Here is a 24,446-nt window from a genome sequence, read left to right as displayed (position 1 = left end):
CCCCAACTTTGTTATTGCTTCTCTGCTTCAGGTAAATACCCACAATCCTTTGCTGCATGACTATCGCTCTCATATTCCCAAAGAAATACCACAGGGCCAACCCTTCTCTCTATGAAACACATAAAAGCACAAACAATTTGGCAATAAATTTTGGTTGTTTATCTGCCCAGTTTTAAATATTGGACCAGTACCAATATGTTTAAAAAGGGCAAATATCAATGTTAGTGTTTTATTAATTTACATTTCTAAAGCAAATAACCAAAATGAATCAATTTGTTCATTATTTGCATCATGAACATTTTGTCCTTCAGCATCATTTTCACGTTGGCCATTTGTTGCTGCTCAGTTGCTCAGTGCTGATTCCTGCTGTTCCGCAGACAGGAAGCGTTAAGTTTTGGACGTTTCTGGGTGAATGTTGTTCTCCTCAGAGCTGACACGCCTAAAATAGATTTGTGGGAATGATGAATGCGTGTTGGGTGTCGTGGATGATACATGATCAATGTAAGGCACGAGAAAATGGTGACGAGTGGCTGTTTTCATTATACCAACGGTCCTCTTAATCATGGCTTCTGTAAAAACCTATTAACCACCTGATAATTTATCTTTCCAGATTTTACTTTGACTTGGTCTCACCGCTCCATATTGTAACTCACTTGAATTTTCCTCACCTTTTTCTTTTTGATGTCTTTCTTTGTCACTTCCGTTTTTATAGCATTGCTTTAACTTTATGGATTCACAACAACGCGGTACATTATTGTACAGTAGAGTTGGGTCAGATGAAGAGTTTGGTCAGACATTTTTTCAGGAGTCAGGCAGGTTGTACAACCCAAGATTACCTCCCAAAGCAACTTGAACTGCGACAACGGATCACTGGTGAACACACAGCGCTAATGAGTACGATTGGTATTCAGCTCGGGGAGAAGCTTTGGTCATTACCAACATGAACGACAGCTATATAGCCTGACTGTAATTGGAATTCAAGGCTCCATTCTCTCATAATAGCCATACAAAAAGCAATGGAGTTCAACCCACACACTGTCCCAACAGAATCATTTAAGCTATAAATCAAACATCCACTCTGGGGTTCACCTTGAAGCTCCTCCACAGGCCTCTCTTTGCCACTTAGTCAGAAATTGTCTTCCTGTTTTTGCGTCCTATCTAAACACCGGACGTAGCGCAGGGGGCTCAACGATGTGTCGCGCGACGATGAAAGGTACTGGGTTCGGCTGTGTGATGAATGAGGGTAAGTTTAAAAGCCTCAAGCCAGTTTCACCTCTGGAAATAAATTTAATCTGATCGGCTGCTGCAGTACAGCTCCGACAAGGCTTTAAACACGCAGCTGACGATACGGAGAAAATCCATCCTACATCACAGTAGATTGAAACGGCTGCAGCTCATCCAGAACAACTCTTGAAACCAAGAGAAATGTATACAAGTAAGATTTATTGGAATAGCTTCAATAGTGCTATAACACATGATTGGCATGTTTTTCATTTTAAGCTTGATTGGTATTCATTGATTATGACACGCTTGATGCTTCCTGGGTGAGTCTCACCTAGACTTCAGACTTGGACATATTTGGGTGTTCCAACAAGGCGGCACTCCCAAACAAACATCAAAGGTGTTTTATTATTATTATCATTATTTTTTAAAATAGATTAAGTAGTGTGACCTTAAAGGGACGGGCTTATGTTTTTTCCAGGCACATTATTTTTTGTGCCATTTTATAGCAAAATAAAGTAACAATTCTGCCTTCAGTTGTTGTATATCAAACATAACTTTAAAGAAAATTAACTTTATCTGTGAGGCAGAAGCTCAGGCTGGAGGCTGCAGCTCCAAAGAGGAGCTTTAGGTAAATATGTGGTGCTTTGTATGACAGAGCATTTAGGCACCTCTGAATGGTTGCCATGAGAGATTAAAGGATGTCTTCAACTAAGAAGCAATCAAAGCAGGACTCAAAGTATGTAATTGGTGAGGCCATAACATCAGAACATGGCACAAAGCTCAAAAAAGTTGATTCTACATAATATCTTCCCTTAAAATGAAGAAACATCCAGAAAAAACACAATTTAAAATGTGTGCAGAAATCCAAATATTAGTGGGTTTACTGTATAGATCACAACATTCATGCCAATGAGTTTTAATAGGGTCTCGTCTCTGAAAATAATGCAAACAATCAAGTTGATCACTTTCAAAATAGAAATTAACAACTTTCCAGAGTGTTTTTGAATAATTTCACTGACTGACTTATAAATAAATTATACTTCAGTGTTTTGTCATTCAGCCAGAACTGCGAGCTCTGGCTCTGTTTTAGGAACAGGTGGTGATATATTGTGAGAGCCATACTAGTGATGGCGTTCCACCCTGCAGAGCGCCCAGATGTGCTGCATCCAGACAGAACATGGAAACCCTCAGGTTTCAACACCTATCCTGCTCAGATGAGAAGAAGACAAATTAGAATTTTATTCATAAATACTGCGGCTAAAATCTTCCCCGGGCATTTTTACCATTCTGCTGGGAGTCTCTGGGGGTCAATACATTGTGTGGTCAGTGTGAGCGATGGCAGCTGTGAGGGCGCCTCTGGCAGTAGCGTCTTCGACTATGGCTGCTTGGTCTCATGTACAGCGCCAGGTGCTCAGGCTGAGCGGCACTCCATCCAGCATGCATGACTGTAAGCATGTTTCTGAGGACAGCGAAGCTGAAAGACGAGAACAGTTCTGGTTCGGACTGTGGAAAACGTCGGCTCAGAGTTTATCTGGCCCCGGTTGGATGGTTCTTGCCTTAACCCAGTGGTTCCCAAAGATTTTCTGGATTACAATAAACCCCTCCACCCCAAACAGAAAAAAAATAAATAAATAAAAATCAACTGGTCAGACACGTCGTCACACCAGACATAGACCTATACACATATTTTGTTTTCAAACTGCACTGAAGTTTATTTTGTTGCAACAAAACAAACCACAAACCATCTTTACAGTGGAACACTTTTGTGTAATTTTTTTTTATTTATTATTCATCCATACCGCTTCCTACCCCTTCCTGCAATGGCTCTGCGCCCCACACTTTGGAAACCGCTGCCTTAACCTAAGTAAAGCATGGCTGACGGTCTCTGACGGCACGGTTCTGCAGGCTCTGCGCGGGCCGCTGCGGCTGTATGGAGTGACAAAGCGGGGAAGAGCGATCCCGGCGTTGAAGGCAGCTTTGACTGCTGGTGCAGCAAGTTATCACTCTGGTGGAAACTGCTGGTTGGGCAGGAAGGGGATTGTGATGAACACAACAACAAGTGTGACTGACTGCAGCTGTGGTGAGCAACACTCAGCACTGCATTGTTCACGCTACTTGTTACAAGCACGACTGGAGTGCGAGCTCAATGAGCACTCCAGCATCCTGGATAGACACTGCTGAGTTCAATTTTACTTCCAAGCATAGCCAACGTTCAGCATTCCAAAGCATGTTTTGTTTTGATGATGCAATTAGATGGAAATATAACTCGGCTTGGCTAACACAAGACACTTTTATGCCTATAACGCCATTAAATGGTCACATGGTCAAGTATTCTTAAGAATGTAAGCGTGTGCAGTGTGAAGAGAGACGGTTTGGACAGTGATGTCAGAGAAGCCTGAGGGAAAAGACCACGGTTACCGCATATGTGCATGGACATTTAAAATGTGTGAAAATATCCAGTTTTACTGAAAAGTAAAGATAATGAAAAATAAGCACATACAGCTCTGGACAAAAATTAAAAGACGACTTAAAATGATCTGTTCTTCATTGTTCTCTTCAATGAACTGACAACATGTCTCCGAAATTCTCAGCAAAAATTTTGTATTCATTTGTAGAAAACGAGAAATGGTCAAAATGGCAAAAAATAGACCTCAAATAATGCAAAAAAATAATAAATAAATACCAATGTTTTAACTCAGTGCAGTGGTTTCTTAATTTAGGGCTGGCTGGCTATAGATTCATTCATCTCTGCATGGTCCTGAATATTTGGACTGGCTTCAACAGTAGGGCAGCGTGATCTATGTTTTCACAAAGTTAGCTAATAATTATTTGACCACTCAAAGAAATACACATTTAACGCTTCCTAAATGGTTAATAACTTGCTCTCATCACAGAAAGCAGACGTTGCATCTTACACTCTTCATCCAAACTCACACGCAGACTATGAATGCATCATCACCTGCTTCAGAGACATCACATCAACTTGTGTGAGTTAGCACTATTGCTAATCAAATTAATCGATAAACATCTTGCGATGGCAAAATTTGATTCCTGGACAAAGTTGGCATTGAAACGGACAAAACTATAAAAGGTACAAAAGGGGCTGTGGGGAGAAATGAGCACATGCAGCTGCAGAAGCAATTAGAGAACAAAAAAGCAGTCGGTTCATTTGTGTGGGATCACAAGAGGCGAATCAAAAACGTGATAAGCAAGCTGTGCTCCTTGTGGCGTCTGCATCGCTAGGCAACACAAATATATACGACCACCTGAAATTTGAACACAAGAGTTTAATAAAGAAAGTGACAAATGTGTTGATTATATCCAGCCAATGATGGAATCAAATGTATGAAAGCATCTTTTACCTGTTTGTGTGAAAATGTGTGTAAACGTGTTTGTCTGAAGTACCTTGGCTCAGTTATTATTAGCTGCACAGCTGTTTTTTTTTTATTGTATTAAATGAATTGGTGTTATTTTTATGCTCAATGTATTTTTTTTATAGACTGTTGAAACGCATAAAACCAGAAATGCATTTTTTTCTATTAAAATAATATCCTTAATCTTTTGCCTGTTACTTTAATTCAAGACAGAAACTCATGATTTGAACACAAACCAAAATAATGAGAATTTTCTGCTTGCTTATGCACACGTAAAATGCATTTATATAAGCTGCATAAGCATGTGATTCATAAGAACAAAAAGGCCATGATTAAAGAGTCTGAGGGAGAATATTGTTTTTACAAAAACAAAACAGTTAAGCCTTTTATATTAAAATATTTCGTGCGTTTAAAAAAAAGAACTTTGGGGGTCTATTCATGTCTAACAGTTATACTTTTATCTTTTTTTTTTTTTACACTGTTCTTCAGCCCTCAAGATGCCCCCATTAAACCCTCCATCCCACTCAGACAATGTTGCTTTTCTCTGTCTGCTTTTGGGACCTGCAGTAACATTATTAGAAAGAGAAATGGTTGCACTCCTGCCAGAAGAAGCTCTTTTTATTAGCCGGAAAACCTGAAGCTTCCTTACAGATCAACTAGTATGCTCCCAGACATTTTCTTTTTATTTCCTCCCATCATCTACAGCTTAAGATTTATTAACAAGTTTAATTAAAGCTCTTATTTTTCTTCTCTTAGACCAGTAAACATCAGTTTCCAGATGAATTCCTGTGGAGCACCGTTTGCTTTCATTCCTTTTCTTTGATAAGAGTTCAGGGCCAGTAACCGCCCCCAACAATAGCTTCCACGGTGCTCAGTTCAATAAAGCTGCCCGGCTTTTTTATCTCTTTCTTTTCTCATCTATAATTGAAAGCTGGCAAATCTACTTCGGGAAAAACTCAGCCTATAAGTCGACACAACACCAAACACAGACCGCTGGGTCACTTTAGTTCAGTGTGTAAGTGCCTCATGGCCAGAAACATGCAGGCATGTGAAGAACCAAACAGACTTTACAATATGAGCTGGGCTTTTTTTTTCCCCCTGCAGTGGTAGAGCATTGACATTGTGGTTGATTGGATTTTTATGAGAACTAAAATAATGCGTAGATAAAAAGATCTAACAACAATAAGAGCAAGCAAAACACCAGTTTAATTGAATGTTTCTGATGAAGCCTAACGCAGAAATTATAAAATACCAACTAGTTTATTCTGAAGTGGTGAGACCAATTATTGATTGGACTAAATAATTACTGAATGATTTACAGACAAAGGAAAGCAGTGACTGGAGCACAGCAGCTTCTCTGGCAATGGTACATGGAAAATGGAGTTGATTATAAACAAATAAACAATTTTGTTTCAATATTTAGTGCTTCCAGGGTAACGGTAAAGTGCTAATCCTCTAGCGGTCTGGGGTTCAATTCCTGACCTCAGGACCTTTGCTGGATCCGATTCACTTTCCTTCCCCGTCTGTCCATTTCCTAGTAAATAAACTTTATGAGAAAAGCAGATCACTCGTGTTTTGCATTCCTGTGATTGTGTCTGTATTAGAGGTGGCTGACATGGCATCGAAATTACAGGATTTCTAGAGACATTTGTGCTAAAGACATTTAAACGATGATATTTCAAAAAGCTGAAGAATGGCAGCAATAATAATTAAATGGAAGATAATATTAATATAAAAAAAGTGAAAGAATTACTCCTGCTGGCAGCAGGAGGGACATTTACTAATTCAGGAAAACTATTGATATATGAGGAGTTATCTTAGGTTTATTGCATCCTAAGTGAAATGATAACGTTAAGCCCACATTACCACTTAAACCCCTGGTAAAGTTAAAATTAATATCTTTTTTTACTTTTATCATCAACATTTATTTTGACTGGAATTATAATTAAGTTTGATAGTCTGTGAGAAGATGGCAAGGAGGCCTTACAACTTTAATTACTATATATATATATATATATATATATATATATATATATATATAGATGATGATGCATGGATGGATAATATATACTGAAATACTGTAACATTTAGAACTTTAGCTAATTTGCAATGCAAGTATCCCCAGATGGGCCTTTAACAACATAAATATTCCTCTTTATAATTTTTCATCAGTTTCTTTTCCTGTCAGAAATAAAGATAATTTTAAATCTAAATATCCTAAAGAAAAAAACATACAAACAAACAACCAAAAAAAGAAAAACACATATACACATATAAACAATATTTGGGATTTTGTAACCATGAGAGTTTCCTCTGTGTTGCCTTCGCTGCCCCAACATGGGGTATAAGGTGGATTTCAGAAAGCTGTCACAATCTTCTGACAGCACTTCACCCAAACCACTTTAAGCTTTATCATTTATTTAAAGGACTATCTGACTCAGTGCAGACGGCTGCAAAAAAGTCAAGAAACTTGCATCCCTCTCCTACTGAGGATCTTTGCAGCAGAAGGAGTTTATTGATGTGGCAGCCGAACTCTAGCCAACTCTGTTTTAATGGCTGACAACTCAGACCGAAACATGTGTGTGGGGGAAAAAAAATGCACTGCAGTAGAACCACAATTCATAGATGCTGTGCTTTTTTTTTTTACTTTTTGAATGTGTTTTTAGGGAATATTGTTTTCATGCTGTGCCCTGTGCTGCCCCACCTGACAGATCTGACTCTCCGCTAGTTAAGGACGGCACACAGGAAGTGTTTTTTGTTTGTTTGTTGTTGTTGCTGTTGTGAATGCTACGATATTTGGCTTCACAGGAGATTCCTCCACCCACATAGAGAAGTCTAGGAAGAAGCAGAGTGTGCTCAACGAATTGTTTGTGATCTTTTGGAAAATAAACTAAATTAATCAAGAACAGAGGAAAAAAATCAATTAATTAAATTCTTATTTATGTTATTGAGCTGCAAAATAAATAAAAGTTGTTCTGAAGCTAAAGGATGGAAAGGTACAGCAGGACATCAGAGGGGGGCTAAAGACTCACACCAAGACAACCGTGGAGATCATCTCTGCCAGATGTTTATCTCCATCTGGAACGAGGAGCGTGTTTTTCATGCATCCGCTCCTGTAGGTAACATTTATTTTTGTCATTTACTTTAAACTGCAGATATATTTATTCCCCTCTTTTTTCATCACCAGCAATATGCCGAAGCTCACGCCGTGTTGACCGTAACGTATTCGTACGGGCGGCACGGCCGACAGTTGGTTCATTTCCTGAATATCCCTTTGGCTTTTAACTCATCCTCATCAGCAGTTGTTTGTCAGTTGGGCTCCAGCATTAGCCGCCTCTCTCTGCTCACACCTCCTCATTTAGGCCATCAGCTGCTGGTATGAACCACTCCATCACTAGACGATGCTTTCAGCTAAATGGATTTTCCCCCTGCTTTTCTCAGCTCCGTGCGATCCCTTTTCAGCCAGATGCAAAGACGGCGACAACCAGACATTGTTATTACAGTAAATATTTTGAATTTCACTGACAGTTATGTTAGTCTGGTGTCCTTTTATGCAAACATGATAACTAATTAACCATGAGCCTTTTCAAAATAAAGACGAAACGGATGCTGACTGATGTAAGAAAACACCTGCAACTCATAAGATGAACTCTGAATATCATCATCAACTTTGTTTAAAACGACACTCCCCTTCTTCACTACACCAGTTTCACAAGTTGGCCTCATCAATTCGAAAACACCACCTTCTAAAAGGCTAAAGCAGCCACTGCGTCTGCCATCATGATGAAAGGTGAAGTTTAATAGTAGTTCTTACCTTGGCAGCATTGTCAACGAGCAAGGTGCTGACAAACAAATATGGAAAAGAAAAGCTTCGTCAGCTCTCTCACAGAACCTCCACAACTGCAAACCAGACACAATCTGCAAACCCTTACAAGTGCCAGCAAGTGGAACCACAGCCTGAAAACTGCAGGAGCTCCTGAGAGGCTTGTGGGGAGGGCGGGTGAGCCAGCGACAACCTTGGAAAAGCTCGCAAAAATTTATTATGGATCATATATTCTGGTTTCAAATAGAAAAACAGAGCAGATATATCCAACCATCTTTACTAACTGGGAAATTACTAAAGCTGCACACCAACAATCGTCATCAGAGTCTGCAATATCCACAATGGGTGGAATTTATGGTAAACTATAGTATAATATTTGTAATGCTGTGACCAAAAAACTCCATTTAGATTATATTTCTGGCCACATAGATGGACTTTTACAATTTTCTGTGCCCATAATTGACACAGATGTAGCTGACAAAGATTAGAAAGTTAAACAAAAGTGGGTCAACCATTACCTACGTCATGCAGAGACGCCCCACGTCCTTCTGTGATTTGTAAATGTTTTGCTTCTCTTATGTCATCTAGGCGTATTAACTGTGTTTGTCATTAAATTGAGGTGAATAACAGCAGTGATCTGGGGGGAGGCAAACTTAGTTTTGGGGAACTTGAAGTTGGGTGTTGTCCTTGGTCAATTCTTCCCCCTCAACACATCAAACTTTCAGTTAACAGACCTGAGGAGACATAATGTTTAAGTTCTTGCTGTCAGATCCTATATATAACCTTCATCACCTTCCTCTCTAGCTGTCGGTGAAGGTGGACACTGTTTTTCTCTGTTTGCCCTCCTTTGCTCTCGTTGGAGCCTTCCCACCTCGCCTTGTTCCCTGGCATGTTGTCTCGAAATGTTGCTCATATGTGCGGAGTTTGTTTTTTTTTATGCCCGCTGGATGCAATGTAGGATTTTTTTCCCCTCACCTTCCCTTCCTGATGTCTTTTCATCTAATTAAAATAAAGGGCAGCATCTCTGCAGTCGCAGACGACCGTCTTCCTTGCTTTTTTTAGTCTTTCCATTGTCATCTTTGAATGGGTTGTATTGAAACAAATTTCGTTTTGTTTTTGTACAATAACCACAAAAAAAAACCTGATTCTGATTCCAAAAGTCATAACAAACTTCCTTTTTTAGCACTTTGGATTGCACAGCAAAGAGCCGCAGGACCTCGGAGAGATGTGTTGTTTAATCGTTACAGTGTCACTATCATTGGCATATAAACTAAATTTAATAATTCACTTTTAATGTGACTGGCCTTTCTGCACAAATAGTTGCTCTGACAAGAATTACTTTCCCTCTCACAGCCTGCAGGGTACAAAATGTGTGCATGTAGCAGAAGTGAGACATGGACGTATTCTCTGAGGATAACCTGTGACAGTTCTTCACCAAAAGGACAGAATCAAGGCTACAACTCATCCTGTCCTCCAAAAGGAGACTACCTTCCCCATTTTTGGCATGCGCTCAAGCTCACTCAAAGTGGATGATAGAGTCTGACACAGTTGTCACTTTGTCTTTTCCTGCAGCTCATGGATGTGCATCAGTGCAATGCCAAGGTCTGACTGAGCACCTGAGTGTAGCAGGGATGTCGCTGAAGCTGGTGATGGAGACAAAGTGATGCAAAGAGCTGAAAGTCAACATTTCTGATGGAACATGAAAACATGGCGTCACACTTTGTTTCCTTGTGAAAGTACTTAAAACAGCCAGATTCCCTGTATTTTATCTAGATTTCACAAAGTGGAATAATTTTGTGCTTCTGTGCTTTTCTAATGAACGTCCAGCTGTGACCGTATACCATGATGACCAAACTTATGGAGAAAATGAGAGTCCAGTGAGACACAGTCATGGAGAAGTCTCATTTTTACCTTTCGATTTTTAAAAATAACGTTTAATTCCATTTCGTTTTTATCCGGTTTAAATAATCAGTCTGAATAAGCTGGACAGAAAAGCCATCAACGTTTTCTCTGCTGTAAGAAAAACCGCCTGCTGTTGCCCCAGTAACATACATAAATGTATAAACGGTGGATTTAAATGACTTTTCGTCTGCCCTGTCATGAACTCACAACTTCCTCCTGGTCCTCATGGATCTCAACTGCGCCCCAGTTTGTGCATAAACAGATGTTTCAAGGTTATTATGTCAATTTAGAGGATGAATTCATGTTCTGCTGCCACATTTTAGACTTTAGACCAGAATCTAGGCAAAGTTTTGAAAACGAAGGAACGAGACGATGCTCAGAAGGGAATTTACTTCTTGATTCATTTGGTTTCTTCCATGATGTTCTTGTAAAGTTGAATATGTCAACACGTCTGCATCAAGCGGTCCGGTGTGGGGAGTGTAATCTGTCAAATTGGCAGCTGACCGTCTGATTTTTTAACAATTTCGTTTGAAAAAATTAGCATAACTTTTCATCTCTACATTTGCAATTGTGCAGAGAAGTCACCCTAACAATTTTCCCCTATATCTACAGTGAAGGGTAGTTGTGCAAAGTACGGACCCATTGTTGTTGAAGGCAAGCTTTCACACTTTTCAGCTTTTTAAGTACAATTTAAAAAAGTAAAACTTCTTCCACATAACAGTTATTTGCTGTTTTGCCACATAAAGCCTCTATTTAAGTAGCTTAAGGAATATTTCATGAGTAGGGTTTTAGACATATTTTTGCAAATGAACAGCAGTTATTTCCTGTATTGTAGTGTTGTTGTTTTTTTTTATAACAGCATTTTTATGTTCCTTGGCTGTGGTAAGAATTTATTCATGTCTTATTCAGATTTTATCGAAGAGGAAAGTTCATGGTTTTTCATCCGGGACGAAGAATCATCCACAGTAAAAGCTCTCCTGGCAAATCCTCGATGAAATTGGAATTTTGTGGAGACACGCTGTGTTTACAAGCACCAAAATACAAAACACCAAATGCAATAAAGTAGACCTGCCATTATAAAATTGCTGGTGGCCTCTGCAGTCTCTTAGTCTTTTATTATACTTACTTTTATACAACAGTTCCTGCTTTATCAAAGCTGCTGTGACGCTTTTTAAAAAAAGATTACTTTACTTTCTTTCTTCAATCTTCTCCCAGCAATTCAAAACCTTGAACTAACCACAACACTTGTGTGGAGTATTTACACATGAACATAAAAGCACTTATTAAATCCATCTGCAACGTTAAAAATGACCCCCGTCTCTTCATTAGAGCTTGGAAGCACACAAACCACCATCCACCACATGTGACATCACACATTTTAATGCTTTTAAACCATGAACAACATATTTTCTGAACCAAACGCTAAACAATCCCATTGCGCTTGTTAACATGAAATAAATTTAGTCTAATTCGAGCCGTAAAATCTCCTTGTGCACATAAAAGGTTTATTTGAATGACTCTGACAACACTTACAGTAGGTTCGATCATGTCAGTGCAGCAGAGTGGATGGGAAATAATCTCTGTGAAATAAATGTCTCTGTGCTATACCTCGAGTTATAAGGTGTAGGCTGAGACAGCAGGAAGGTGTCCAGAAGCTGCGCACATTAAAATACCTGCAATCCTCTGGGACTGTCTGATAAAATAACTATAAATACTGCCGTCTCCGAGGGGAGGGGGAATTTACTTATGAAGGAAGGAGCCGCTGGTTCTGTGCAGACATTTGCTGTTGATTTAAAAAGATTTCAGTCCACTCCGCTCGGCATACATAATGACTGTCATGTAAACTGAATTAGCCCTGTTAACCTTTTACTGTGCACCACTGTCCACAGCCGCTACTGGAACTCATTTTGCAGCTCATAAAAGAAAAAGAATATTGAAATAACCTTTCATGAATTGTTAGAGAAAATGTGCTAAACTGCTTTTTTTAAAACTCTACAGAGTTTAAAAAAAACAAAACAATACACTTGTTCTTCAACTATATCTTCATGTACGAAGTGTAAGTTGAAATCTTGTCAGTTTTGCTTTTCATGTAGAGTAGGAAAACAAAAACATATAGTTGGTATTTATTGAATTTCCCTTTGGGATCAATACACTTTCTTTAGATTTGTGTCGTGCAAATTATGCTTCTCCGGATATATCTGATTATTGGAAAAAATAAATCAGAAAGTCTGAAGGGAAGCACAAAACAATGGCAAAAAGCAGGACTATATGGGAGAAGAAGAATCTGACAGGAAAAGTAATAAAAACTGTCTGGCTTCTCTCTGTGTGGGAGGCGATTAAATGACTTGAAAACCAGGTGAAATGAACTCACGGGAAGGAACTACTGACTGATTAACAGTAAAATGAAGGAACAATACAGGGCACAAAGCAATCTTCCTGAACTAAAAGCTAAAGTCAGAACACTAAAATACAGATCTGAGATAATGCACAAAGTACAGAATGCAAGAAACAACAAAGTTCAACATGAAGGAATGAAGTGACTATGGGATGCCACAAGCACTGGAAAGCTGTTCTTTAAACCGCTGGACAGTCAGCGCAGAATCATTCAATCCAGCCTGCATTTTTATAAGTAATATATGAATGCATACTGTATATATATTTTACTGTTATTTTTTTCAAAATTAAAATTTTTCACTTTTTGCAGAATTCCACGTTTGTAACCTGGACTGGATGCCCACGTTATTCTGTCACCGTTACCATTGTGACTGTGCTTCACTTACTCAGCAACAACAATGTTTAGAAAGTTGTTAATTTTACTGCATTTTTTTTTTAAAGAGTGACAAATACATTGAGCTACTACAGAAGAGCGCTCTCTTTTTCTGACCATGCTTTACTTGTATCGAGAGAGTCCTCATGTTATAACAACATACCTAGACATACGTAGTTTAATCATTTCTGTATTTTCTGGAAAACCGTCTAAATCCGTACGCGTGTGTTCAGAAATTTTAATTTGCTTCTTAATACTAATTTGCTCCTGCTAAAGATTTTAACAGTGGGGCAAGTTTAACGCTGTTCTTAAAGCTCATTTGATCAGATGGTTTCAATTAATTGCATGGAGACGAGCAAAACGTTTTGAACGACTAAGCAATTAACGTTAGCTGATTACAAAAACCTTACTGCTTCCGTGACCAATAGGGTCGACCTGCCACTATGAACATCAGCTTAAAGGGTGAAATAACCTTAATTGTTAGGATGAAACCAAACTGGTATTGCACATCATACACAATATTCCATATAAACGGTAAAATTATATGAATGGAAATGACTTCCATCCATGTTTCTTCAGCTGGATGAAGTTACTAATAAAATGGCAACTTTTGAGTTGTGACTGAACTGCATTGAGCCGCATTAATATTTAACATTATGCCTTAAATATTGCTACAGTTACTTAAAAGCAAATCAGGGGTTTCTTCAGGTGTATCGTCTTCAGACCAAATTATGCTGAATACAGGTGGAGCAACTTCCACTCGAAGAGAAAGTGACTGCAGGCTGATAAAGAGAGCGCAGAAAAGAACAGGCTTCTCATGATGGTCATTAAATACTCTGCGTAAATTATCCTTTTCTTTGCAACTTTTGCAGGACATTTTGAAAGGCGTGTCTGCAGATCACGTTAACAAAAACATGCTTCTTCTTTGTTGGCGTTAAAAGGCGTTGTTCTTTACCTTTGCCACCTTCTTGTCTCTGGTTTTAATTTAGATATAAATCTTATACATCTATGGAAGTTGCCTTTTCTCTATACTGCCCAGAGGATTGAGCCTTTAAAGCCAGCTTACTTGGCAACCTCCGCTGTAATATTACGTTACAATCAGAGCCTAAAAAAGACGGATCACTTCTAATTGTACACAAAAAAAAAAAAAAAAGACATCTCAAATCTTTTAAATGTCACATCTGTCAGCCAGTGCCAATATAAATCATCCAGTAGCCGGTCTTGTTGGACCGTCAGCCCAGAGTGCAAAATGTTTTATTCACGACCACATAGCACAGGCAAAAGAAATAATTGAGATGCTAAAACAAATATTGACGTGTACAGCCAAGTGCAAATTTCTGCTTTTTACATAACTGGAACATTTACGACCAAGCGATAAGAAGTAATTTAAACATGCCTGCAGGATACTTGCATCTGTGTTTCCTTTCCAAATTACTTTAAAAAGGAAACTCTGGGAGGGTGAGAAGGGGGCTGTGTTATTGTTTTACTCTGATGAAAAGATACGTCCTCTAAGGACAGAGAAGCCAACGTCTACAGGAATTCTGCTCATGCTGCTAAAGCACGATCACACAGAGCCCAATGACGTTTTCTGCATTTTTTTTTTTTAATGTGTTCAGGAACTCCGGGTCACAGAATAACAAAAAAAACACATTAGTCGGTTTGACAGACACGCAGTTTCCCCTCTCAAGAAGAAGTGAAAATAATTGCATTGCTCACGCTGCAGATTGTGACACCCTCAGGAGCCAGTGACACACACAATTTACTCAGCTGCAATGCAAAATTAAATAAGGACAGCTAAAGTTTCTCTTCTCTTACAGAAACCCTGCAGGACTTTCAAATAACCTCCACTATCTTTGGCCCAAGAAGAAGAAGAAAAAAAAAACATCAGCAGGTTACCATGGCAACAGCTTGGTGAATGATGTTTTGCCCACAGTGCCTTACGAAAGGACGAGCATCATCACACTCATGAAAGTCACCAAGGAGCGGTGAATTAACGCCTTCTTTACCTTTTCCATGGTCAGAACAGTAAACAAAATGTCATCTTCAAGATGTGGAGTGGCTGTGGAAAGCTTTAATTACCAATATGTGCTTGCATCAAAAAACCCATTAGTGCTCCACCCTTTCATCCACACGACTCGCAAATGAACCAAGCAGGCCGAGTCCCGAAAAGTGCATCCGCCGTCCAGCAGAATACCCTTTAAGTCCATCTTTTCCAGCTTATCTGGATCCACAGCGAAAAGTACAGCCAAGCGCCGTCTTTCCTCGAGGAAGTAAAATTGCTTCTAGTCCTCTGCCAGCTTTAATCGTAACTCATATATCAAGTGTTTGTATTCCGTTCTCACAGCCAAAAAAATAAATAAAGAAAGAAAATCAAGTTAGGGAAAGGCAGCGACGATTCCTCACTGGACAAACAACCTTTGGATATGTTTTACGGTTTTAAATGTGGCATTCATCATCGACACTGTTTCGGGTCTCGGATGGCTGACATTTGCAAAGTGTCTCATGACCTGCAGACATTCTGTCTCTGGTGTGCAGCTGGACCTAAAATTAAGATGTAGTCTCCTTGGAAAGGCTGACATTTGAAAGCTTTTCCATTCGCCTTAAGCTCAGACAGTACAAAAGAGACACAGTGTCTTGTTTTTTTGCCAAATTCGTCACGTTAAGCCCCTCAAATTCGATGACTTTTATGTGAAAGACTAACAACTAGAAGCTCAAGACTGTGACGTGGAAGGAAAAGGGGTTCCAAGCATATTTACCTCCCTTTTCTCTGTTACTGCTAAATAAATCTAATGTAACAAGTTTGCACCATTATACATCACTGGTTGTAGTGTGACAAAGTGTAACAAAGTTCAAGAGGAATTAATGCAGGGCAAGGAAAATGCAATATTATGTTCCCTCAGGCTGCAGTGTAATACGTATTTAACTTGGAGAAAAATGGCTACCCATACAAATCAATACATAATGAGATCAATCCCTACTGTAACTGCAGCGCAGACGTGCAGGTTTCAAAAGTTACTCTAAAAATACCGGAGTAAAGGAGTCAACTGTGGATTTATTATTTTTAGAGAGTCATTATGCGATTGTGATTTCTCACTGCCTTCCTTCAAAAGAACTGCACAGCATGAGACTCTGGATGCGGTGACAATGGCTTCTAAGATTGCTTAATATTAGAGAGGGAGGGCTCATGAATTCATTTAAAAGCTCGGGCCCTAAATCCTGAAAAATGTTCCTCAAATTTACATTCCTTTCATCATGTTCTGAAGAATGCAATCCCACCACCGTGAAAAAGGCCCAAATCTCAGTACAGAATGGGAGGAAAAAAATAAAAAATGACAAGAATATGTTAAACCGTGGCGCTGGGGAACAAGACGATGATATTTCTGCTCGTGTTTGTTTGTCTTCTTCCTCTAATTTATTGAGATGTGCATTTTCAAAAAATTCCTCCTGATCACGACTTTTCTACTGTACAGGAATTATATTTCTGGAAGAATATTTGTCCAGGAATAAAGCAACTACTGTGTAAAGACAACACTAACCAGCTTGCATACTAAGCTAATTGTTCCTATATGAAAAGAGATTGAATGATTGGTTTAAAGCAATGAGACCGGACCCCGATGGAGAAGAAATGAAGAAAGAAAAAGTTATTGAAATTTCAATAATAATCTAAGACAACACAAGTGAACACAAAGTTCAGTTTTTAAATGAAGGTCTTTGCTGTTAAGGGGAAAAAATCCAAACCTAATGGTTGAGTCGCCCTTAGCAACAACTGCAATCGAATGTTTTGCAATAACTTGTGGTGAGTCATTTACAGCTGTGGAGGAATTTTTGCCCACTCCATCCTCACAGAATTGTTGTAATTTAGCCACACTGGGGGAGTTTTCCAACACAAACTGCCTCTTTCACATCGTGCTGCAGCATCTCAAAAGGATTCAGGTCAGTGTTTTGGGTCGATGTCCTGCTGCAGATCTTATTGTTGGGCCTTTTGTAACCTCTTCGATCTGCGGTCGTACTTGGGTGTTGGAGAGGCAAACCCTTTGGGAGCGGCCACCAATGCGGCATATGGGTTAAACACTTTTGAAAGACACACAACTTTTTGTGAACTGTGCCATGCTGGAGCCAGCTGCAAACTGTTCAAAGAAACATAATCAAACCATCATCCTCCTACCACTACTTCCTGTCGTCATCTTCTGCATTTTTTCCAGTAACATTTTGTCATGCAGGTCCTATTTAAATGATGTATCAATTAAGAGCAAGTGTGGCATTAATCAGACCTGCCTGTGGCTGCAGACAGTGAATGTAGGTGTGATAAACCTACACTTATGTTTCAACATGGAGGGGCAAACACTTTTTTACACAGGGCCATGTAGGTTTAGATTTTTTTCTCTTCATAGTAGACACCTTCATGCAAAAGTTGCAGTTTGTGCTACTTTTCTTGTCTATGACTGATGTTTAAATTGGCTATCAGTCACACTTAAGTGTGACAAACATGCAAAAGTAATCAGGAAGGGGGCAAATACTTTTTAACACCTCTGTATCTCCAATTCTTTGTCCGCACAAACTCTGCATAGCTTTCTTTTAATCTTAGTTTGTTTCACCTCTCATCATCTGTTATCTCCCCTCAGAGCTCAGTGTTCAATGACTGACGTGACTGTGGTTCAGTATATGCAGGGCCTCTTATAATTACATACTGTTATCATAATAATTTAATGGCTGCTGCTGCTGCTGCTGCTGCTAATTTAGCCCAGCGCCTGCTTTACCAGAACGGTGGAGACACATTTGGAGACTTCCAAGCTCGCTTCTTCTCTTCTCGCCTTTTTTCCAGCACAAACATGAGACATTTGCGGAGTGGATGGTAATAACAACGTCTAGCTCTCAGAGCCAACAGCGCACAGCCGACGCACAAAGAAGCAACAAAAACTGTTTTTGTTTTTTCCCAAACACGGAGGACGATATTACTCTCATTTATTTCGTAATCACTTGAGATGCTGTGGTTTTTACTGCATCATGCCTCCATGTGCCTGAAGGAACAATAATGCAAATGCAAAGCCCAGCAACAATCTGCCTCCGTCTTTGCCACATTTTGTTTGGCTGCACGTGCGCACCGACTTCAAAGAACAGAGATGACAGTGGCTGGAAAAAAAAAAAAAAGTATTCATTCCCCTTAAAACATGGATACATTTTGTCCTGTTGGAACCACAAACTGCATTGTATTTTAATTGGATTTTATGTAATAGACCAAGACAAAGTATAAAGCGAATTGTTAATGGCTTTTCAGGTTACTATGAAAATTAAAAAAATCTGAACGCTGTGCTCTCTCTCCTGAGTCAAGACATAATAGAGCCTCCCTTTGTCTTTAGGCTCCCAGGTTTGTCCATCTCAAAACATCTCTGCAGAATAGCAATGAAGAGTCATAATTTCATTCAGATCTCGGCCTGGCCTGTTCTAACACGTGACCAGACGTTTACCTAAAGCTTTCCATTACAGATCTCTCTGTATGTTTTGTTTTGGTCCATTTCCCCCACTGGAAGCTAAACCTCTAACCCCATCTCAAATCTATTGCAGCCTCTAATAAATTTTCTTCCATATATTTAGCTCCAACAATCATTCCATCAATCCTGATCAACATCCATATTCCTGCTGAAGATGGGCATTCCCACAGCACAATGCTGCCACCACTATGTTTTATAACTGAGTTTTGGAGGGGGGGGGGGAGCAGTCTCTCATTAGATGCATGTTTGCTGTGTTTCCCTGACATTGCTTGTTGTCGGGGAATAACAAGCTATGTCTTTCTTCCAACTACTGTTCCATCACATTAGTGATGGAACAAATTTCTACTGGAATTTGTCCTTCAAATAGTTTTTTTTTTAAACTAGACTGTGCTAAATAGAGCATGTTTGTAGCAACGTGAGATTGAAGTTGCGTCTATCATTTCAGATCCACAGTGACCTGTGCAATCCGGTGGACACATTGTGGCTGTGCTGCCTTTGATAGTCATATAATGTATTAATGCGCAAGAAAGAGTTGTAGTGAACTCTATGTGTCAAATTTAATTTCAGTAAAAACTTGTTTCCCTGCTCTATTCTTGCAAATATCTGTGTATTTAAAATGTTTTTTAAAAGGTAGGCTACTTTTATAAAAGGATAAGTGCAAACATCTGCAATAGCTTTTCATTTTAAACGGGTAACATATTCTGATGAGGTGATAATGTTGTGTTTTTGTTGTGTGTATAAATTGTTCCAGTGCTATGCTAAGCATAACTCCTAAGCTTCTGCTTCAGTCCCGTCACTCAAATAATATTATTAACACTGCCTGCTGTAGTTTTGGGTTTGTAAAGATGGCGGTAGCAGTGTTGGACGCGTAGCACCAACAGGTAGACATAGCTATCCGTAATATGACGAGGTAGCACTGATAGGACACCAGCTTATTCACCATTATGTCCCACATTGTGCCGGTCTATCACATAAAATCACTGTAAGACACATTGATGTTTTGTTGTGACTCGTCAATAAATGCTAATACTTCAAGAGGTATAGATACTGTTCATTTTTTAAATCTCCCTAAAAGCCTTCATCTTTTTAATAGAGTGACGTTCCAGCTTCAGAAAGATCTGCTCAGTCTGCTAGCTTTCTAACAGTGAGCAAGAAATGTGAACAGCATTTTGTTCCCCACACAACAATTAAGTGTGAAGGAAAACATGGTGGTAGTTTGGAGATGGAGTGTGAGGGAGGGAGGGGGCTCCATATGTCCAAACTGGCTAAGCCATTTAGTTGTGGTCACACTCATGAGTCCAGGATCCTCATGCTTCGTGCAGACTGAGAGCTGGCCGTGCGGAACACCATACGGCCGTGTGTTCTGTCATACCGAAAGGTGTGGCAACAACAATGGAGAGCTGCAGAAGGGAAAGGGGGGGAAAAAAATGCCTAAAACATTTGCAAGCGAAGAACGTGGGGAAAGCGGTGGAACTCTCCCATAACCTCAAACTGGACAGCGTCCAGTAATTAAAACGAAAACGTGGCCTCTGACTCTGGCTGGTTGAAAATCAGGAAAAAGATTAAGCTAAAATTCGAGGAATAATGTATCTCCCTCTGACGTGCGGGCTACATTTTAACCTCTGTACACTTCAGACTGAAATTAGGTGATGATTAAAAGCCACCGTGACGTCACCCACAGCCTTGAGGACTCAACGACCTATTTTGAAACCTCTGCATGTAGCATTCTTGGATATTTTTCAGACAGAAGATGTTCAGGGGGCAGAACTATCTGAAATCATAATAAAAATGTCACCCTATTTGAATATGTTTACTTGGCTTGGAAAGAACACCTGTAGAATTTGCTTTAACAAAACCAGTGGGACCTTACTAATATTTTTTTACAGCCCTTTTAGTCAACAGGAAGTTTTTAGTCAACTTCTGTAACTTTTCCAAAGGTCAGGACTAAAACAGAGACGAATCATTGGCTGTTTCTTTCTGCACAGTCGCTTTATATGTCCTGGGTTTTCTCTGATGCTCGTCTCTCTTTTAGTTCACCATACTGGCTTTCTACTGGAATTTGTCCTTCAAATAGTTTCTGTTTTGCTACAGATCAATAATTTATTATACTAGTGGAGTCCACCAGATTGTGATTTTTTTAAGTTAAAAATCTCTGGCTAATTCAAAAAGTTTGCAAACAGGCCCACAGCATCACAGGCTCTCCACCGTATTAAACAGTAGACACAAGGTGCTTTTCCGCAGGTGCGCCCATCGTTTGACATCAAACCCACTTGCAGAGTTTATAACCAAATCGCTCAATCATTCCAATCTGACCAAAGCACATTCTGAACAGAAAAGTGTATCTTCAAAGAACATAGTGTCTAATGATTGGTATGGAAACTTTGTCACCTCTCTTTGCTGGAGGGCTAAAATGGTGAGCTAAAAAGATTTCTTTTACCTCTCTTACCAAACTCTGTGATAGAAATATATGGTTCCACTACCAGCCTGTGACCAGTGCCTAGAAAAGCAGGCCTCTTTGTAATATCACGTTTGTACCCCAGGGGAGAAAGAAAGTAATGAATCACCAACAGGAAGATTCTGAAATTCCTAATCAACTTAAAATATGTAAATATGAATAAAACATGATGCAGTTCCATTCATTTTAACCGATCTGTTTGAGGGGATACAAGTGACTTTGTTGACAATATTAATTCTTGAATGTTTTCCCCATTGGGAAAGTGCAGTTAATTAATGGTTAGCATTTTCTTAATCTTTGCGTGCTGCTAATTAAAGACGACTCTATTTAAAGATTTTCTATAGAAAACATTCAAATCTTTTATCACAAACTGCTTGAAACATTAAGATAGACATTTAAGCCTGTATGTGATTCAGTGTTGGAGTCAGCTGGGAAATCAAAACTGCTTCAACATGTAGACAGTCTGTATGTTATGAGTGCTTGTTCTTTGTTTGCATTGTCTTTGTTGACCCATTTTCTACATACTTTTCATGGAGATGGAGAGGAGGGGGGGGGGGCAACTTCTGCCATCAAGTGGATATTAAAGGCAGATCTAAATGTTACAAAATCCATTATTCTAGCAGTTGTCACAACACACAACATGCAGGGGCAGCAACGAAGGAAAAGAGGTAAAGAAGGGAGCAGACGTGCCTCTGGTCATTATGCGTTTAAGTGCATCAATGAGAAGCCCTTCACATTCTCTTTAAGGCATTTTGTCATTAAAAAGCAAACAAACTTGTGAGCAAAGAAACGTCAGAAGTATGCAATTGAGCTAAAGAGAAGGTGGTGTTGCAAGGTTGGGGTGGTGGGGGGGAGACGCAGACAGCCTTAACGGGGTGGGGAGGTCTATTCCAAGGTTAACTTAGCCTCAGCTCAACAGTCTTCTCTCATGTTGCGGCATGTCCTCTCTGACGGGCTGAATGGCGCGCGGGGGGTCAAAGCACGAGACCGGAGTTGGGACTCACGCGCTCACGTTTTATTATTTCATGTAAACATTAAAGCCACAGAGAGAGAGAGAGAGAGAGAGAGTCAGAGGGGGAAAAGGACGTCACGCGCTCTACGTTAATTGCCTATTAACAGAAAGTAACAATTACCCGCACGAGCCACGGTGTCGCATTCCGCTGCGTTTCGACCACGAGCCAAACAGACGAAACAATTATTTAGCACGTAAAGGAAAAAAAAGAGAGACGCGTTTTCAAACAACATTACTTGTTTCCCGAGCGCCAACGACACGCAGCAGCGCCGCATCCTCGGTTCGGCGTCGTCTCCACTTTAGCCGCGGCGACCTGTTAAGCCGTCAGTTGTGCTGCGGTGGCTCCGTAAACAGCAGTTGTTGCATGTTGAATGAAACATTGCTGCCGAGGACGTCAGGACGCGCGTCCCGCTGTCATTCGGACCTGAACGTTAACGCAACTCTCTTTTTTTTGGTTTTGTTTTTATAAAAAAAAAAAAAAAAAACAAAAAAAAAAACAAAAAAAAAAAACAACATCAACACGAGACATTCGTGCACAGGTAAAGACGAGCGTTGAAAAAATAAAAAAAATAATTAATAATAATAAAAAATGTGAATCTCACCCGCAGCACTGAGGGTTGCGTTCCTGCCGTTTCTTCTCCCTCCTTGGAGTTAATGAGGTTCTGACGCTTAGTCCGTCTGATTTCACCCTCAGCTGTTATCATCCACTGGGTTTTTTTTCCCTTTTTTTTTCTCTTTCCAGCGGTGAAATAGGGGATAATTTGGCGTGCTTTCGCAAAGCTCTGCCCTCTTCAAACTAACCTTCCCGCCCCCCTCCTCCTTCCCTGCTCAGATTGGTGCTGGGCAGGAGGGGCAAACCCTGGACCCGGGGGCTGGTTTGGAGACGTTGATTTGTCAAGGCGATCAGAACCCCACATGCACACGGCAGTGGACCGTCTTGCGAGAGGGTTTAACCGAGCAGCTTGTCACTGATGCTCCCGACAACCAGAGGACCCTTAACCCCCCTCCCCCCTCCTTTATCCATTATCTCCCCCTCATCCAGCCTCCCTCCTCCTCGTTGTGCGCCTGTGTGCAGCAGCAGCAGCAGCCTCTCAGACGTGAAACGGCGGTGAGTGGGCCCACTTACTCCGTGGGCTTTTGGCGGTCTGAGCTCTGACGCAGGTGCCCAAAGGTTCAGCCTGGACTGACAGAGATGCCCAGCCTTATAGCTGCTGCTGACAGTGATAAAGTAATCTCATCTGAGTCAGTGCAGCAGCAGGAAATGGGAGCTGATTATCCCCCACTTCATGACCTTGGGGTGCTGCTGTCTCGCCAGAAACCATGGCACAAAAAAAAAGAAAAAAAAAAGTGGGGAGAGGAAAGACAGGCGAAATATGAGAGACTCCTCACTTTTGTTTCTCTGTGCCCAAGGTGCCCTCATGAGGGAGGAGGTAACGGCACCTCTAACCCGCTGCTCACACAGCAGCAAATGGCAAGAAGTTGTGTTTGCTCTGTTCCAACTCCCAGGTGTGTTTGTGCGAGCAGCAGACCCTGACCTGATTTTGTTCTACGCTATGAACACAGATATGTCACAACTATCAAGAGAAGCAACAACTGATCCACACGACCTCTCAGCCAGATTTCATCTGACATTAAAATGGCTGTGTGGTTACAGGAGGGGGGATTTCTGCAAACTGCTGCAAGAGTTCAGGCACCAATGTGTCCTCAGAGAGGTTATGTAGATAAACTGATGCTCCAATGAAAATATGAATGTGTCTTCGGAATTATCTTTATTATATGTTCACATTAACTTCTTAACTGCAGAAAGACGCCATAGTAATGTCTTCGTGATGTGGCTTATATCAGCTACAACGTCTACATAGTTTCTTTAGATTAGAAATTTGGTGTAGATAATGACTGATAAATGTATTAAAATTAAATATTAGCAAGACTGATGCAGAAAAGTGTCAACTGTGTCCTTGTTGTGGCTGATTTGATTATAGTTTCTCTTAGAGGACTACGCTAAATATGATTATGTGTTTAGATGCAGTAGAGTAAAGTGACGTCTATTGAAAATGTTGTCTACAGAGTAACACACAGTTCTGGTCATCTTGAAGATGATGTTAATTTTGGAGAAAAATTTGAACTGGTTGTAAATTTTCTCTGTTCTACAACACCAAAACAAAAAAAGGAAAAGGTCACTCACTCCTTATTTTTTGTTGGACTGCAGTCAGCTTTTATCACAGCATTCATCTACCGTGGCATAGTTGTTCAATGCCACATGATTTATCCTGGCATTGTCACGTTGGATTGTGCCGGTACAGAATAGCCTGGTCCTTCGGTATATCCAGGTATATTTACTCTGGACACATCAGACCACATAAACCTTTTTTGTTGTTCTGGAGTCCAATCTTCATTCTC

The 24,446-nt window shown here is 40.1% G+C and overlaps 1 protein-coding gene across 3 annotated transcripts in view; it reads right to left on the bottom strand.

Moving 5' to 3' along the window:
• gabra3 (gamma-aminobutyric acid type A receptor subunit alpha3) overlaps positions 1-22,975 on the bottom strand; it is a 156,069-nt gene extending 133,094 nt beyond the window's left edge. For all 3 annotated transcript variants that reach the window (XR_008606877.1, XM_055043622.1, XM_055043623.1), the window contains exon 1: positions 22,649-22,975. The gene's annotated coding sequence lies outside the window, so the exon portion shown is untranslated. The remainder of the gene's footprint in view (positions 1-22,648) is intronic.
• Between the last annotated feature and the right edge of the window lie 1,471 nt (positions 22,976-24,446).

Source organism: Poeciliopsis prolifica, unplaced genomic scaffold (genome assembly GCF_027474105.1).
Source record: "Poeciliopsis prolifica strain line A6 unplaced genomic scaffold, Auburn_PproV2 SCAFFOLD019, whole genome shotgun sequence".
Classification (NCBI taxonomy): Eukaryota; Metazoa; Chordata; class Actinopteri; order Cyprinodontiformes; family Poeciliidae; genus Poeciliopsis; species Poeciliopsis prolifica.
Note: the sequence above shows the minus strand (reverse complement) of the source record. Positions and strands in the feature narration are given on the sequence as shown.